The sequence below is a fragment of the Pezoporus flaviventris genome, unplaced genomic scaffold, assembly GCF_033815535.1.
Source record: "Pezoporus flaviventris isolate CSIRO_AGI_PZ_B2104156 unplaced genomic scaffold, CSIRO_AGI_Pfla_v1 ptg000006l, whole genome shotgun sequence".
Classification (NCBI taxonomy): Eukaryota; Metazoa; Chordata; class Aves; order Psittaciformes; family Psittacidae; genus Pezoporus; species Pezoporus flaviventris.
In genome coordinates this window covers 5,702,700-5,720,306 of record NW_026892554.1, presented here as the reverse complement: position 1 = coordinate 5,720,306, position 17,607 = coordinate 5,702,700, and the positions used below count along the sequence as shown (strand labels likewise).

At 39.8% G+C, this 17,607-nt stretch overlaps 1 long non-coding RNA gene across 1 annotated transcript; it reads right to left on the bottom strand.

The window, feature by feature from the left end:
- Nucleotides 1–7,422: 7,422 nt before the first annotated feature.
- LOC133265667 (uncharacterized) lies at nucleotides 7,423–9,513 on the bottom strand. The gene is made up of 2 exons (XR_009742056.1): nucleotides 9,455–9,513; nucleotides 7,423–7,627 (listed from the first exon to the last, which is right to left on the bottom strand). It is a non-coding gene; the product is annotated as an uncharacterized LOC133265667 (long non-coding RNA).
- Nucleotides 9,514–17,607: the final 8,094 nt, after the last annotated feature.

Below are 17,607 nucleotides of genomic sequence, written 5' to 3'. Positions count from 1 at the left end.
GCATGCTTCCCCATACTGTGGCTTTGAGGATAACATGCCACTGTATCTCTGAGGCACACAAAAATGAGTTATGGTGGGACTACATGACATAAAACTAAGGCTCATATAACTTTTAACACCCCTGTAGAGTGCTGAGAAGAAGAGACAGAAAAAAGCTCCTATCTTGCCATTTGGGCTTCACCAAGTTCTTAATAACTTTGGAAAGTCCTGAGGTGCTTTCTTCAAACAGACATCATAACTATCAGAAAGGCTCAAATGTCCCATGGCAAGGACTTTGACCCAGAGTTTGTTTTCTTTTTTAATTTGTTGCCCAAATACCTGTAAGTTTTCATTCAGGTGCCTGGATATTTGGCCCATAGTTGCATGCCAGGAGATGGCTTGATTCTGCGCTTGGCCTGGGCTGGCTGAGGTTTCTCTCTTCCTATGCATTAATCGGGTGTACAACTTTGGTTTGCAAATCCCCTTCACATGGTGCTGTGGCAGACCTGTAATTTAACTTGGAGTCTCAACCTTCTCTAGAGCAACTCATTCGGAGCAGCATTTTGACTTTTGGTTAGCTGGCTGTTCCTCTGCTATTCTTGTTTACAGCATCTTTAACCTGCAGGGGAAGGGTGAGTTTACCCATCACTGGAAATACAGAATACAGGAAAATGAAGTGGTATAATGGCACTGTTCTCCGCCTACAACAGGCACAGCTGACTCAGCCAAGCAGACTGGTCAAGCCCAAGTACCACAACTGATTCTCTAATTGTTTTTTTTTGCCACAGCCCAGTACCTTTATCCCATGCTGCCACATACCCTCCTGTCAATGATGAGCTGCGTGCATATATCCTGATCTCTTCTTACCCATCCTGACAGCAGTAAACAAGACTTTTAGCAGCAATTTGTCTCCTTCCTGCTTTTATCTCCAGGTCTCTGCTTAGTGAATAGTACTGGAGCTTTATCCAGTATATCCATGCACCTCACATATCAGTATTTATCTTTACTATTTTAATGATGGAGAGACTGAGGACAGGTAAGCAAATTGGCTTGCCCTAAATGAAGAATTGCTCTAAATTAAGCAAGGTGGATGGGTTAGAGGGAAACCATATCTCCTGGAAAACAAAACTGTGTTTTTTTCCTATGCCTGTTTTTGTTTTGTTCTTGGTTGTAAATTATTACATGAATGTGTACTTCCTAATGATGGCCACAGACAGTAAGGGGAAATTCCATACAGGCAGGGGAAGAAGATACAATTAATTTTACTATATTTCCAGCACAAATTAATCAAAATAAAAGCCTACAGTTCATTAGCATTGCTGTTTTCACATTTTCAGGTCCTTGTCAAGTATCTAGGTTATAGGTGGACAGAATGGAAAGTCCAGACTTTAAAATAATCCCAGAACTGAAATGCTGTAGAGCCACAAAGCTTAGGACCAGCCCCACTTAGTGTAAATCCACAGAAGCTTTCACTAAAAGTTAACAGTCCCCATGCTTTCCTATGAGACAAACCTCAAAGCTTTTTTTTTTTCCCAGCTGCTCTCTCAGTGTGGTGTTACTTCTGGCCAGAAAAGAGATCCAGAAATTTTATATGTTAGGGTGTCATCAGCAGAGAGCATCCTGTTAGCTATAGGGAACGTGAAGCAACTTGCAAGCTTGCACTTCTGACCTGATTTCTTGAATGCAAAGGATTTAGTAGAGAATCTTCATTGCTTCTAAATATATATATATATATATACATATAAAAAGCCCTGATTGGGAAGGTCTGAAACACATATTCATTCTAGCGCCCAGATCTCTCAGAATCTGATTTCATTTAAAGTTGGGTTTGATCAAAACTAGAGACGTTCACCCAGCCCTTCAAAATCCCAGCCCGGGTTTTGAGCAAATATGCTTCAGATCCATCCCTAGCACCTTTCTGTTGGGTTTCCTTTTGATGATAAAATGGCTTCTTTCTCCACTCAATGGGCAATGAACCTTTCACCATTTACCCCCATGGCTTTAACAGCTTCATTTATCTTCATCTTTGAAAGCAACTCTATAATTATATCTTGCATTGTTCTCTACAAGCTACTCGCCAGTTAAGAAAAATATGTAATCAGCCGCCTTCCTTTCTAGGCAAAGGTACGTGTGACCAGTGAGACCTTTCCAAACTAGGACTGTAAAAGAAGTTAGATGTTAGATAAGGACTATTCTCCAAAAAAGAAATATATGCAAAAAGGAGAAGATAGACATCTTGCCAGAGAGTAGCATTTCTAGATAAACACTTCTGGTTATAGATGATTTCAGATCACGTATCTGCTTTCCTGTGTTCCTTTGATTATTACTGCTTGTCACCAATACTAAAATTGGAATTTGCGGCTGGCCCCCATTCCCTATTGGCAAATGACCCTGAAAGGGTTATCAAGGCCTTATACCCAGTTTTTTCCTCTTCCCGTGGCTTTAATTGTACTGGCAATGTCACGCAGCTTGTGAATTGTGAGAAGAGAAGGAGGGGCGGGGGGAAATGCAGAAGAAGTTGGGTTGGAAACCATGGAATTATGTCATAAACACAAAGTTTCTCATAGGAAAGTCTCTGTCTTAACTATGCAGGATGGGGTAGGGGGGTGGGAAGGACGAGGGAATTCTTCAGGAAACTCAGAAAGAAATAGACCTCTCCTCTTGTCTCTCACATTTTGCAGAGTAAATGCTTGGCATTAAAGGAGTCATGGGCTCCCTTGTCAGGATGAATCATCCCCTTGGAATCCACACAGAGCATAGGATGAAGAGGCGGTATATTGCAAAATGCCAAATGCATGTGCTGGAATCACAGCCCTCCGATTCCAGCACAGCTCCGCAAACTCAGCCTCACTCACTCCCGTTCCCATTTCTGGTTTGTGTCTTGTCACCTAAAACATAAACAAAGCTGAGGAGCTCTCAGGGAGAAACGAGGGGGTGGAGGAATGGGGTGGAGAGAAGATGAGGCGAGGTTTCCAGTGAGACCCAGCTCTTCCTTTTGCTGCCCACAAGAATGAGAACATTCTTCTCGCACAGCCTGGTGCGTGGACCCCATCCACTTCCCTCCTTAGTAACAGAAACATACTGCTGGAAGACAGCATCACTGTGATGCTTCTGGGTGTTTTTCCCAGCATCGTACATTTGGTTTGTGTTTTATTGTTCTGGCAGTATTAGGCACTCTTAGAACAAGATTCTATGATTCTATAAGATGACACTTCAAGAACATATGGAGAAAAGACAATGGCTTCAAAATGAGTGCAGCCCAAAGCCACCTACCAAGTTACTAGAACAAAAGAGTGCATAAGTAACATTTAGCATGAGGCAACTTATTTTAGTGCTGACCTACAAAAGCATATAAGCAAGAGAAACTTTTCAAAGAGACTGTATTTATTTACTCCACAGCATTTCCTTTGAAGTAGAAAATAATAGTAATAACAACAGAGAATTACAGGTGAAATAAAATAGACGTGAAAAGCTTTTGAAGTATTCCCTCTTAAAATTTTAAACTGATGGCCCATGGTATTTCCCTTTTTTTTTTGTGTGTGTACCTTAACATGGGATTGCCTTTTTGGCATCAATATAGCAAAGGTAACGGGATAAAATGGGACTCCAGGGAAGCCGCACAAAAGGGTCCATTTCCACAGTTCCCACTGTTCTAATAAATACAACTATTTTATTCCCACCACCTCCTCTTTCCCACATGCTTCTGACAGTTGGCAATAATAGAGTTGCTGAATTCAGATGGAAAGAAGGAAATGAAATATTAAAATAACAAGACACAGATAAGATTTGCATTTGTACTTATACCATTGGCTTTTAAGAGAGTTTCCTCTATTAATATTAGATTTTGACAGAGGGAGGGGGAGGCCAAGTCTTTGTGTGTTTCAAATGCTGACCCATCATCCTGCTGTCGTTAGTAGTGCGTTTCTGAGCTAAGGGATCATTCAGCAGTAACAGCTTAATCCAGATTGGGCAGATACACACAGCCCCATCTCTGTCAGACTAACCAGGCCACACAACCTGGAGTTTATGCCAGATTTACACTGGATATGTCTAGACAGACAATATCTGATCTGGCTTAAAGTAAGAGTGGCATGAACAGACAGTATCTGTGCTGGCAAAAAGCCTGGCAGGACAGAGTTAAGCTGTGACATTTTTTCTAACAAACTTAAGCCAGTATGTAAGAACAGCATATCACATTATGTTGACACACAGCTTTTCACTTGGTGCTAGGGGTCCTAGTGCTAGATTTTCTGTATCACTGAAATGCAGGTGTAGCCTTTGCTTACACCCTGCTGTGAGCTCTGCATCTTGCTTGTGTTTGATTCAGCAGCTGCACAGCTCATAAATGAGGCTTAGAGCACATGGAGTCCATGCAAGAATTTGTTATGACTAGATGAAGCTGTTTCTGATGATGTACCCAAGTAGTTTGATACCAAAGCATTAAAAATATTGACAGTATTTGGCCCTGGATTTAATGTTCTCCTAATTCTACCAGTATTCTTGGAAAAAAAAGCTTTCATGTCTCTGCCGATATTTGGTTTATAAACTCTTTAAAACTCCATTGACTTTTTTGACTGCCAGAGACCCTTCCTTCCATATATTGCCCCAAAGTGACATCTCTTTTACTTGACCATACCAAAAGGATCAGCCATACAACTATTTTGTGCCTCCATGGCGTATTTGCAGACTGTTTTCCAAGCAAACCATGCTTTCCATAGGTTCTTTGGTAAGCCTGCAACCCATAAATTCAAAGTGTCCCGATTCATATCTCAGCTGCAAAAAATGTGCAAGACATAGACTGAAAGAGTCCAGCCACCGGATGGGAGGACTCAACTAATTGGTGGAGTTGGCTCAAATACTTGGCCACCAGCTGGCTGATACAGCAGCCTCCAGCCCCAGGGAGTCAAATATTCCACCCGGAATCGAAGCTGGGTCTCTTTAGCAGCAGAACAGAGCAATAACCTCTGGTACCACATGGCTCAGCCCAGTTTTTAATTATTATTATTAATTTTGAAATATAAAAATAGCATAAACCCCTTTCCAAAATTTAATTCGCATTTTTAAAAAAGCAGAAAAGAAAAGAATGAAAGCATATGGTATCAATCATATTTTACAATACTTGTAAGTGCAGTTCGGAAACATGTGTTTCCTAACTGCTCATTCAGCAGTATCTGTATAATTTTTTTAAGCAAAAAACAACCCTCTAAACAAAGCATTTAAACTAACCAGCAGTGCATGATATTGTACTTAGCTGAAATGAACCATTTTATTTGGGTGTAAGCTGAACAGAACCAGTGGTTACTGTTGTTCTGTTACTAGTCCAGAAACCTTCTTTCAACTTAAATTAGATTTGGGAAGAGAGGAAGAAAGATACCATTCCTTCTAGTATCACTGCAATTGCTACTCCTATAACAGCAAATACTGCAAGCCTGGTATATCTTGTTCATGCTGTCGCCACAGCATTTTCTGCAACAACAGAGACTCTGCCCTAATGGAACCAAGCAACGGCTCATCAAAACAGGTTCCCTGTCTCAATGCTGGCTTTTTAAGTGATGCTTACAAAAAAACACAGGATCTGCCTCCTTCATTTATCCAGTTGATGCTGGGAAGGAAAGTACTTCATCTTGATCTCCTGTGATGATGAATTAATATTTGGATCATCTATCTTTCCTTTACCATTAAGCATGGCTGAAAAAGTAGGGTCATATTGCTATGAGTACCTTGAGATGCCAACATATAAACTTCATGAATTCAACTCATATCTTTAATAACCCTTCAGAGATCCATCACACATCAATGTGGAAGAATAACAAGAATTGGTTCCAGTCACCTATGCCTCAAACCAAATGCAACACTTTTTTTTCTCAGCTCAGGTCAGTCCCCCCCCTCTGCCCACCACCCTCTCCGATATCACCATCCTGTCAAAACCCATTTTCTCTGCTGAAAGCCACTGGGTGATTTTTAGCAGATAAATGCGCCACCTTCAAAAGTCAACTCTATCACATTTTGTTTGCCGGTCTCGCTGCTATGTTCTGCACACCTTCTCGCAACACAGTGATAATATAGTTATTGCCAGAAAAAAAATGGGTGGACATTCCTCTTCCTCTCTCAGTCACACTGACATCCATTCATTTTACACTGAAATAACTCCATTGACTTTATTGTGCTTGTTCTGACTTGGTATTGGTACAAGCAAGAGAAGAACAAGGTTCTATTTTTATTTTTCATTTCCTATGTGCAGCTGGTGTCTGAGACCCTGCAGCATGCTGGCCTCTGCTGAGAAACTTCACAAAATTCCACCCTTCTCTCTGAAGATAAAACAAGGGTTTCTCAGCAAGAAATTAGCCAAGCAATCAACATGCAAGAGGATCCTCATTTAATAAGTGCTAACTTTTATTTTCCTAATTGACATTAAAAACAATAACACCACGTCCATGATACAATTTGATTAAATTGGCTCCAGTGGCTTTGGGAGCAGTAATATGATTAAATGCCTAAGACAGAACATGTTCTTGGTGGCTGATCGGCAGAGTGCCTAGTTTTTATTCCACAGACGCTGCAATTCTGGGTGATGATGGCATTAACCATTTTCTACTCAAGCCTGATGGAAAAGCCAAGAGCTTTCCCACCAGGAAGACCTGAGAAACACCCCGAGGCAACACTGTGGAGTGAAAAACTGGAATCATTCCCAAATATTCTTTTCCCACCTCTCCTTTTTATCTTGCATCCATGTCCTTGGTCACTGCTTGACCTGTGAGTGGGAAAAGTTTTCCTACCATCTATCTTGAAACACAACCAGCAAAGTGAGGATCTTGACACAACCTACAGTCTAACCCACACCACATGTCAGGGGCCCTTCTCCCCTTCATACATACAACACAAATGGAAGTATTCATTCCACATGTAGGAAGCTAACGTGCCTCCCATAGCCAAACTAATACTTTCTGATCTGTTTCATAGCTAAAACGACCGCATGAAATTTAACACCCAAAAAGAGATTTTTATGTTGTGTCATGATTTGTAAGTCTCTTAAATACATTTCTCTTGCGCTAATGCATTTGCTACCTTTAAGAAATTTCTTTTGCTGTGAGAATTTATGAACAAATCCTATCAAGCAGCTTATAAGACATCTATTCATACACTTGAGCATAAGCATGTGCATAAGTACCTGATGCATTGAAACCAGTGGCTTCTGTGCAGACCAAGATCCACTGCAGTCCAGTTTGATTTCAAGGGAATTTGCCAAGATCCCAATAACACAGCTTCCCAAACAAATTATACAAACAGCATCACAATTTTTACAGAGAGCAGCTTATATACCCCGTCATATGGCTAACAGATTAGATATTGTGATAAATCTTTCTTTCTCATGTTAGTGACCTATCCTAAACACTCTCTGGTATCAGGACACCAAGAAATAAACCAGATCAAGCTCAAGAGATGAAATATCTGAACAGATTTGTGTTGATCTGTTTTCACAGTATATTTTGTAGGCTGGTTAAAACAAACACAAGAAGGCCCAGGTGGATTTGTCAACATATTTATACTGGACATAGCAGAATAAAGTATCTCCAGTGCTTCAGAACAGAACTTTTCCAGGTGCACAACAGCATTCAGGATCTGATGCTGCTGAATACAAAGCTCAGCACTAAGACAAAAGGAAATAATTATTTCAGCTCCTTTTATGAGACCCCACATCATGCATGTGCACTTGTTCCAACCCAGGACAGACTTCACTGCTGATTTTTTGTATTTCTGAGAAGTTTTAGCCATATACAGAAATATGTTGTGATTGACATTGGGTAAGGAGATGTCTTTCTACACAGCACTTGACCATGACACTTAAAGATGGGAAGACGGGAAACAGCATGACCAGGTCCTTTAAACAGATAAGGAGAGAAGGCAGAGGAAAGCCAAGCAGCTTCTGCAATGGATGTGCCACAAACTCAGGTCCTGGGTTCCGTACCTAGGTTTCTAATTCAGGAAAAGTCATCTGTCCTCTTCCCTGGCCAAGATGACTGTCTAATAGATAACTGGAAAAGTTAAGCTACTTTGGGATTTAAATAATTCACAATGCAGAGGGAGAACAAACCTTTTCTAATTAATCAAATTCTATAAAATCTGATAATTTAACAGAATCTGAAGTACCAATGATGATGTAATGACATATCTTGTGACAAAATTCTATACATTTTCTCTTTCTTTCCCTCTAAATCAGTAATTACTAACGTAATGCTAAATAAGTAAAGATTTAGTCTCCAGTCTTGGAGCCTTTGATGTAGCGCATTGTTCTAATTCCCTATAGATAAAACAGCCACAGATTACTCCTTTGTACCCTAACAGCTTTCTCACCATGCCTTCCCGCAGCACAACTTCTTGTTCAGTCAGGCTGGCAATATCTGTAGTGACTTACATTACTTATTTTTTGTTTTCATGCCTGCAAAGATTCACACAGCCAGGGGAAGGCTCATTTCTGAAGAGGAATAATGCACTGAGAAGCCTCCTGGACCTTGTTCATGGTCCTTTCCAGGAGAACTAATTGCCAAAACTAATTAAGACTGAAAATGATGGGGTTCTCTCCCACATAGACTTTACAGGATTAGGAACAATACTAGTTAGCTGTAAACACGGTCTCTTAAAAAAACTACAGATTCTCTTTGCCGAAGGCTTAGAGTGGGTGGGGATCAGAAGCTTTTTGATATGTAAGTATACCCAGCAGTAATAAAAGTCTTACACCAGGTTAACTACACAATTTGCTAATAACATTTGCTGACACAATCCATGAAAATCACTCTGGCAGCCTGATTTCTGGCAAGTGTACAAACGTTTTATTGAACACATGCTGCCTATGAAACATGGTCTATGAAAACATGGCCCCCCTATTCGCAAACGGGCAGCTGAGTAACGTGAATAAATACCTGCTCTTGATTCTTCCTGCTTTATAGCAGGCAGGAGCCCTGCAGTTCATTTCACACACATTTTTTGAGGGAAAAGCAAGAAAAAGTTTCGCCACTAACTTTGGTGTTGGAGAGCAAAATCTCTGTACAGAATGGCCCATAACTTTCCTCACCAGCGAGGGTTAGTCAAGGCAGGCATCCCACGTAAAAGGAATTGCTAGTTTCAGACTGTTTTTTGTTGAAATATAGTCTGTTCATGTTCTTCCACTCTAAGTGGAGCTTTGCAGAATTCAATGATGCATATTATGAGCCAGAATTTTTCAGGGACACAACTCTATGTTGCCTCCCCAGGAACTACATGCAAGAATCTCAAGGCAGTGTTTTGCCCTGAGAATGGCCCTGTCTGCACAGGGGAAAGTCCCAGGGAAGATGTATGACTAGACATATAAAATATGTATTCAGGCTGACTTACCCTTTGGTTTTAAAGCAGCATTTCCAAAGCAGACACTGAAGCACTGACAATCACTACCATGATGCTAGAGTAGCATGATGCAGTCCAACAGAGACCTAGCACTTACTGGTAAATGAAGCATGCATGCCATGGTCTCAGGATACACAGGATTCCTCCACCAACACCAACACCTCTAAAACATCCTGTGAAACAGGACAACACGAAACCCTGCATTACTGACTGCCTACTCAAGAGGAGCTGTTACAGGTAAAGGGATGGATTTATTTTTCCTGCATTTCAGGTGAATAACTGCTCACTTCTGGGGCAATAATTAAGACTAGTCAATAACAAAGTCATAGAAGCATAGAATGGTTTGGGTTGAAAGGGACCTTAAAAATCACCTAGTTCCAACTGGTAAATTTATATCTATGATACAATGACGTGCCAGTAACATCTATTTATTTGGCACATCTCTTGCAGCATCCCTTAGAATTACCCAGAAATGGGAAAAGTCCTCAAAATAATTTCTAGCCAATATAACGGCTGTTATTTGGTAGCTGTTGTTGCAGGTTCTCACTGTGCAATTCTATGCCAAAAGTAAATTACATTGGTTTTAATATTTTAATTTTAACATTTTGATTTTTTATTTCATACACACAAATATACAGAAACAAACACCTCTGAAATAGGAAAAATAGAACCAAAAAGGAATAACCTGAAATTAAAATAGAGAAAGAAACACTGGTCTCACCAATAAAATCATAGAAATTTCTTAACATAGCTGTTAATGATAGGTCATATCTGGTCATGTTGATTTATCAGCTATGCACTTCAATCCAAGTACATAGATATTTGGGAGAAGAATTCACAAAATACATTGTGCAAATCTGCCCACAGATCTGGATATGTTGTGAGTGAGCCTTGCCTAATTTATAGCATTGAGGAAACTGGAAAACTTGTGGCTGGCCTGAGAGCTGAAAGATTTGATCAAAGACAAACTGATTCAAAAGGATGCTTTATAGATTCATATAAAGCAAAATGTTCTTATAGGTGCTGTGGGTGCTCAACTGCTCTCTCCTTGATGTTTCAGGAATTATTTGCTAGAAGGCAGAGATACTTCTGCACACATAACTATCAGGTTTTGTACAACCATTCCTTCACAGCAACCTGCATGTTTGCATGTTGATAGCAATAACACTGGGGTATTTTTATGCCAGGGAGGAGCCTTCTACTTCGGGACTATTAGCATCATGTTAAATCTTTGGCTTCAGAGAAGAAGACCATCAAGTTTAACAATGAGAACTGCAAACTTCTGCTTCTGAGATGTGTGATGTTCTTGCAGCATTCCCGCATTGTTTCCCATCTTCCCTAGAGCTGTTTCTTTATTTTTGTGTGGCTCAGACCCAAATTCAATACTTTTGGAATGGCTGGCCTGCGCCAACCTAGTAGTCTGAGTTAATGGTTTCTTATTGTTACAGTTGTGTTAGTGGCCGGAATCCTGCACATTGGCACAACTAGAGTGGCTTCTGTTATGCTACAGATAATTAAGTTTGTATGACTTTGATATGTGCAAAATACACTCACACAAGATGACATGTAAGAGGATATCCCTTACTGGCTTCTAATAACAACATTAATGCAACATTAAAGCCCTCTAAAACTGCAGAAGTAATGCCACAATAAATTAATCTTTCCAGTCATTATGTCCACAAGTGTGAAAGAGTCTGAGTGATGCCAGATACTTCCTCTACAAGAAATGCTGAATTCTGATAACCACTGAGTGATCCCTCATTTCTTCAATGTGCAAAGCTGCGAAACCCCAAGGGTTATTTTTTTCCCTTTCATTTCTCTGCTGACAAGTGGTATGGGAAGTATAGAAAGAGTTTAAAAATTTAGCTTTGAGAAAACATATTCCCAATGGGACCTACTTTATACACTGATTTCAATGGAAAACTATTTTCCTAAAGGGTTTTTTTTTCATCCCCCTTTCCAGCTTGCTTCATGAAACCAAATGTTTTACATAATATTGGAAATCAACCCCCACCCTTTACTTATTCCCTCCCTCTCTCTGCCTGTCTCTCTGTGGAATAGGCAAATCAATGGAGAAGTGTTCAAGCTTTTGTTAAAGTGAAAGAATGGAAAATTAAAGGAGGTTGTTCAGAGTAACAGTCACATAAAAATGTACAGCCTGTGGTTCTTGACTCTCTTTGACTGTAGAACTGTTGCTCGTTTCTCTCCAGCTGCCTGTGATAAAGGTACATATGCGGTCTGTATATAATTATATGAGGGTGTGCAGGCAAACCCCTGCGCAGCCAGGATGATGTGAGGTTTCTCTATACACTCATTATGTTCCTGGACTTTCAGATTTTTGTAGACAAAATAAGATTTCTTTCATTAAAATGGGATTTATTTGTGGTTCAATAGCCTGGGGCTGTAGAAAACCAAGGCATTTCACCATTGTGTCATTGAACACTGAACTCTTGGCTTTTAATTATACAGGTTTCTGACACCCAACCAGACTTCTCTTTTTTTCCCTCCTCCCTTTAAGGGAGATGACGCAATTGTGACATAACCAGGCCCCAAATAAGAAATTCCTAACCCAGATGGACATGGTATAAACATTCAGATGCAGAGACACTTGGTTTAATATTGCAGCAGGACCCGGTTGATTTGAACCACACTTTTCAGAGGGCCTTGCTGGCCCCCAAATGAGAAATTGTTGATCCAAATGGAGCAACATAAGGATTCTTTCATGCAGGGAGAGCTACATGGAGGCTTCTCCCAGGCAGATGGACCAGTTGAATAGTCAGTGTTTTCCCTGGTGAGAAATGAAACTAGAACAGGTTTTTCTTTCTTCCTTTTTTTTTCCTTTTCTCCTGGTTTATGTGAATTTTTACTCAGTGGGATCTGAAAGTGAGGTATTTCTTATCCTGAAGTGAAGGAACTAAGACGTCCTTAATTATGCAAAAGTAATTTGACCTGACGAACAGGTCAAATAAAAAATAGAATCTAGCTTCATGTAGACCAAGGAAATCTTCAATCTGAAAAAGTGCTGAACTGTCCCAATTCCTATTAAAATTCAATTTACATTGCTGTTGTTCAACACCTCTGGAGCTCAGGCCATCTGGGTTCTTTCACATCTGTGATCCAGGCTTCCAAAAGGTTAAAAAATCCTGATAGTATAAATCTAACACCCAAGTCTGAAGGTCATGAAGTCAAATTCAGACCTAAAGAATCAGGAGTCTGTCTGGTCCAGAGATTGACGCCTCCAGTAATCTATTTCACATAGCAGTGAATAAGCAAAGTTTACACTTAAGAAAGGATCTGTATGAAACTTCGAAGTGAAAATGTAGGAAACGTGTGTGTGTGTGTATATATATGCATATATGGTCACTGTTTCTTTTTCTTTTTCGTGATGCAAAAGACTTATTTTGCCATTTGGGATGGGGTGTGGAATACAGAAATAAAAGAGTCCTCAAATGTTAATACCTCGCTACTCTGTTTTTTGATAAAAAATGCCATTTCACTGACTTTAAATTTGCAATGGATTTTATGAAATTTTATGCAGTAGAACATCAACTTTTTCAGGCACAATTTCCCAACAATTTTCTGTTTCCCATAGCTCTAGAAGAAATATTAGCTGTTTGACTCTTCTAGCCAGATCCATTACATAAAGGACCATGCCACCCTCACAGAAAGACAAAGAATCAGCCATACTTTGTTTCAGTTTGCACACTTGGTAATATTTTTGACTATGGTATTACATCTCATGGGGAAGAATTATCTGGAAGGATGTTAAACAGAATTAAAATCAAAAGATTTCTAAGCACCACAGTACATGATAATTTAATACAATTATAAGTCAAGACGGGACACCTAGTATTCAGTTGCCAGGCTTTTATCACATGCTACTATTAACATACACTGATCAGATGAATTACATTTTTACAACCAAGAGAAGGCCTTGAATCCCCTTTGGACTTGGTCTAATCCTTCCCATGAGATCAGGAAGGCTTTTTGTAAGCCTTACTTCTTTCTCAAAGTAGTCCTGCAAAGACAAACTCAGGAGGAATATTGGCAAGCTAAAACTCCTTTGTATTATCCAAATGATGTTAAAGAATTTCCCCAGTTGTAAAAGATCTCTAAAATCATTTATAGGATAAACCCTAGCACTAGGCAGGCAGGAAATGTCCAGGTACTGAAAGATCTAACTATCTCCCATGTGCAGTATGGTACACCTGTTAAGAAAGCTTTCCTGCCCATGTGGCATCTCCTGATGCATTATGTACTGGCTGATCCCTGTGGTTCCTACAAATCATTAATGTCATTTTCACAAAGCAAACAGGCACAAGGAGAGAGAATGAGAATCTGACAGTGCTGCTCTCTATGGCTTCTCTATGCATAACTCTGTGGGGTGGAAGTGAAACACGAAGCAACTCATGAAAACTGGTTACAGCACTTTACTCTGCATTGAGAGTGTTCTGGATTGGGTTGACAGCAAATAAGAGGGCTTATGCACTTCCAGGTGACTTAAAGGTGTTATACAGAGCCAATGAAACCTCGGGCTAAGGGGCAGAAGGCACATTGAGCTGCCTTACACAGGAAGAGTTAAAAAAACTATGAACACCCAATCAGCACCTTTGTATTGCTATTTTTTTTTAGCATCTTCACCATGTCACTAGAAAAGACTGGGAGCAGCAATTGAGTTAAATCTTGGCTGAATTATCCCTTTCCTAAGCCTGTGTCTTCAGTGTTTTAAAGTAAAGGTTTCCTTTATTAATTTTAACCCAGGTAGCATTCACTTAGCATTTGCTTTGAGGGATAATTGACAGGTTGAGGCAACACTCGCCAGAATGAGAGCCATAAATCAGAAATAATTTCCAAAATTGGCTGAGGGGCTGATATGTTGAATAGGCAAATACAGGTAAAAATCTCTCTATTACGCCTGACAGGAGTGGCAAATGTCAAGCATGCGCTCCTTAATGCACCAGATTAGATTAATTTTGTGGTTCCTTCTTTGGGTGATTTTATCTTTGGAATGCTACTGTGCTCTGACAATGCTACCAGACTGCTCTCCTGAAGGGGGTGGGTGTTTCTATTTTTCTCTTAAATTAGGAATAACCAAAACTGCCATGGAAAAAAAATGGAGATTATTTTAACTCTAGCTTGTTTTTAAAATAAGTCCCTTTCATAGTCAAGGCTGTAGAGTAAAAACAAACAAACAAACAATCAAAAAGCTTAAAAAAATGCCAGTGCCCAGAAGATTAAAGCATTTGTCAGGAGGAAGTGGGAATTTCAGTTCAGGTCCACTGTATTTGCTTACTGAAGTCCATGTGAAAATATTCTGAACTGAACTGCACAAGGTTGTTATAAAGTAGGTAGACAGCCTGGCACAAAATTAACTTCCAATAGTTGTGTTCACTCAGTGCTTTTCTGTCAAGGCTATCAAAACATTTTGCCAAGAGCAGTGAAGTTAGTTAGCAATAGATAACTGTTACAAGGAAGTAGGTCACTATGATCTTATTTAACAAATAGAGAGCTCTGTTGTTGGTGATGTCAAAGACAGTGATCAGAAAAACACTAATGATTCCAATACACAAAGTCCATAAAGCCAAATCTTCACGTTTCATGCTTTTCACCACCCATCATCAAAGGCCAAAATAATCAAATTTCTGAAAATTCAAGTAGGTTTGGTCAGTTTGTCCAGATCCTTTTCATGACATTCTGCTAAATGAGAGGTGTGTTCCCTCCAGGCCTTTTGAATGCAAGCGCACACATAAAAAACACATTCACTGCAAAAATGGCCAAAATTCAGTCCCAGAATAAAACTGTGAAAATTCACAGTTTCTTCCACTGAGCAATTATTTCAGTTTTCGCCAACAGGAATGGTGAGATTTTAGCATCAGGTTTTTTTGTTTGCAACATAAATACTTGTAAAGCAAAAAACTGGTAGCTTTGCAAACTCTAGATGTATTTAAGGATCTTCTGTGAAATATGATGGATGAGGGGGAAGAAAAGAACAGCTCTTGTCATGAGAAGCCAGAAAGAGAAAAGTTCTCCGAGTACCCCAAGACTCAAGACCTTGAAAGATAACACTGTTAAGGTCATGATCCAGGACGGATTGCAGTCGATAGTGATGGCTGAAATGCATAGAGAAGTGTGGGCTGGTAATCAGACTGACAGATCACAGTATTTCCCACTACTCCCAATTTAATTCTTCCTTGAAGTCATAAGCAGGTCAGCTTCTCCATTCCTCTGCCTTAGATTTTCTGTTTGTGTAAAACTCACTGTACCAGAGTTAAAGATGAAGTTTAATGTTGGGCTCCACCCAAGCTTGGACACAAAACCTCTCCCCATTGGACAACCTGTGCATCTGTTCTATATTTGCAGACACTGGAAAGCAGCCTGGCTGCTTCCCCAGGACTGCACATTTACACCCACTGTAAATGATGTGTGCAGACGCCTCTTTCTATTTACTTCAAATTCTGCTGAAGATACAGTCTCCAAGAGATCAAAAGGGATATGACTTGTTTAATCGAGCAAAATTATGCCTGAGAAGGGGTATGATCAGTCTATAATGCACCAGGAAGAAACTGATAGAATCGCAAAGAATTCTATACCCAAAAAGGAAATGCTGACCCATTTACAAAAGCCTGTAGACTAATAGACTAACCTTGTAGACCCTTAGGCTGGAAATTAGAAGAAAGTTCTTGGAACACTTTTCTCATAAAGGAGTAGAGGAGCAAACTACTAAGTTAGCTAAAAAAAAATTGATAAAGCCATGAATTTACTGTTATGTATGAAAGATGTCTCTAGAGGCTGGGTGTTGGACTTAATCCAAAGCACCCTTTGCACAATCACATGCTCCCGATGTAGAAAAGAGGGAAACCAAATGTTCACTTAATACAAAAGTTTACTTTATTTATGTTAGGAAATGAGTGGTGATTACACCTGTAGCTCACAACTACTTTCTTTAGACTTACAGAAGGCATCTCAGCAGCTCAAGTTGAGCATAAGGAAAAGAAATGGCTAGATTTGTACTTGCCTTAAGTTGGGGTCAGTATACTTCAAAAGAGTCATGGTTACTATTATTTTATTATTTTATTTTTTTAATTTTTTTTTTATATATATGCAGGTAGAAGCAGCTACATATTTATCTTGGATATCAATCACTCCCCCTCCACTCAGAGGTAACACCACCTTCTTGAAGAGCTCATCACATTGAGGACTGTGAGTGAAGCCTACATTAAACCTGGTACTAATAAAACTAGACCAAGACTAGAAGCAGAAGTAGTCTCACCTAGGAGTACATTTCCTATCACAGGCACCTACGGTTTGATGGGCCACATACATCGAATTTAGCTCACAGCCAAGAAAGCTCTCCAGACTTGAGATCTGACTACCTCCTCCTACCAAAAAATACTCAGATGTGGGAAAAGATTTATTGGACAGCTTCTTTGAGGTTCACCCGAGGGAGGTTTTTTCCTCTTTCCTTCTCAAATGAGAGGAACATCTAATAATACAGTAGCCATAACTATTTGAGTTTGGTCTGCTCCACTCTGAACACCCACCGTGTATATTTCTAAACCATTTGCCCTTCCCTAATTCTTACAAACCACTTTACAACTCAAGTCTAATCAATAACAACTGTGTGAAACAGCACTCAGACAGTAAAGAAGTTGGAATTCCCCTTAATAGCCCTTTAAAGGAGTTTTAATTAATTCCATGCGCTTCTGTAGGATTATCAACTTTACAGTATGACTGCATGCGAAAGCTTTGAGGCGTTTCACTTATGTCTGCAGGATGTTATGGTACAAAAACTGGTTTTCATGGCTTGTCACCGCTCCCCATTAGCATCCTGATTAACCCTAAAATCCCACTTCTCCTTCCCTTTCTACTTCAACTAGCTGTCTCTGCAGTTTCTCCTATTGGCCCCTCTTACATCCTTTCTCCTAGAACTTGATCCAGCTCTTAGGAAAGGAAATAGATTTCCTCAGATGGTAATAGGAGCTTGGCAAGATCATTCCCTTCATTTTGCTTACTCCTCAAAGAAGCCATTTAGCTAAAGCTGTGCAACAAATCCATTGCACAGTTCCAGTTAGAAGCCAGCAATTCTTAGCTCTTACCCAGATGCTTGAATTTCCTCACACATTTTTTCAGTTTCCAATGGGTATTTCTTTTCTTTCATCGCCTCTAAATTCCTCTCAATTCCTGTTCCTCTTCTCACTCCTTTTATTCTCTTTAGTCCCTATTGCCATTCCTTCCACTTCCTAACTCAGG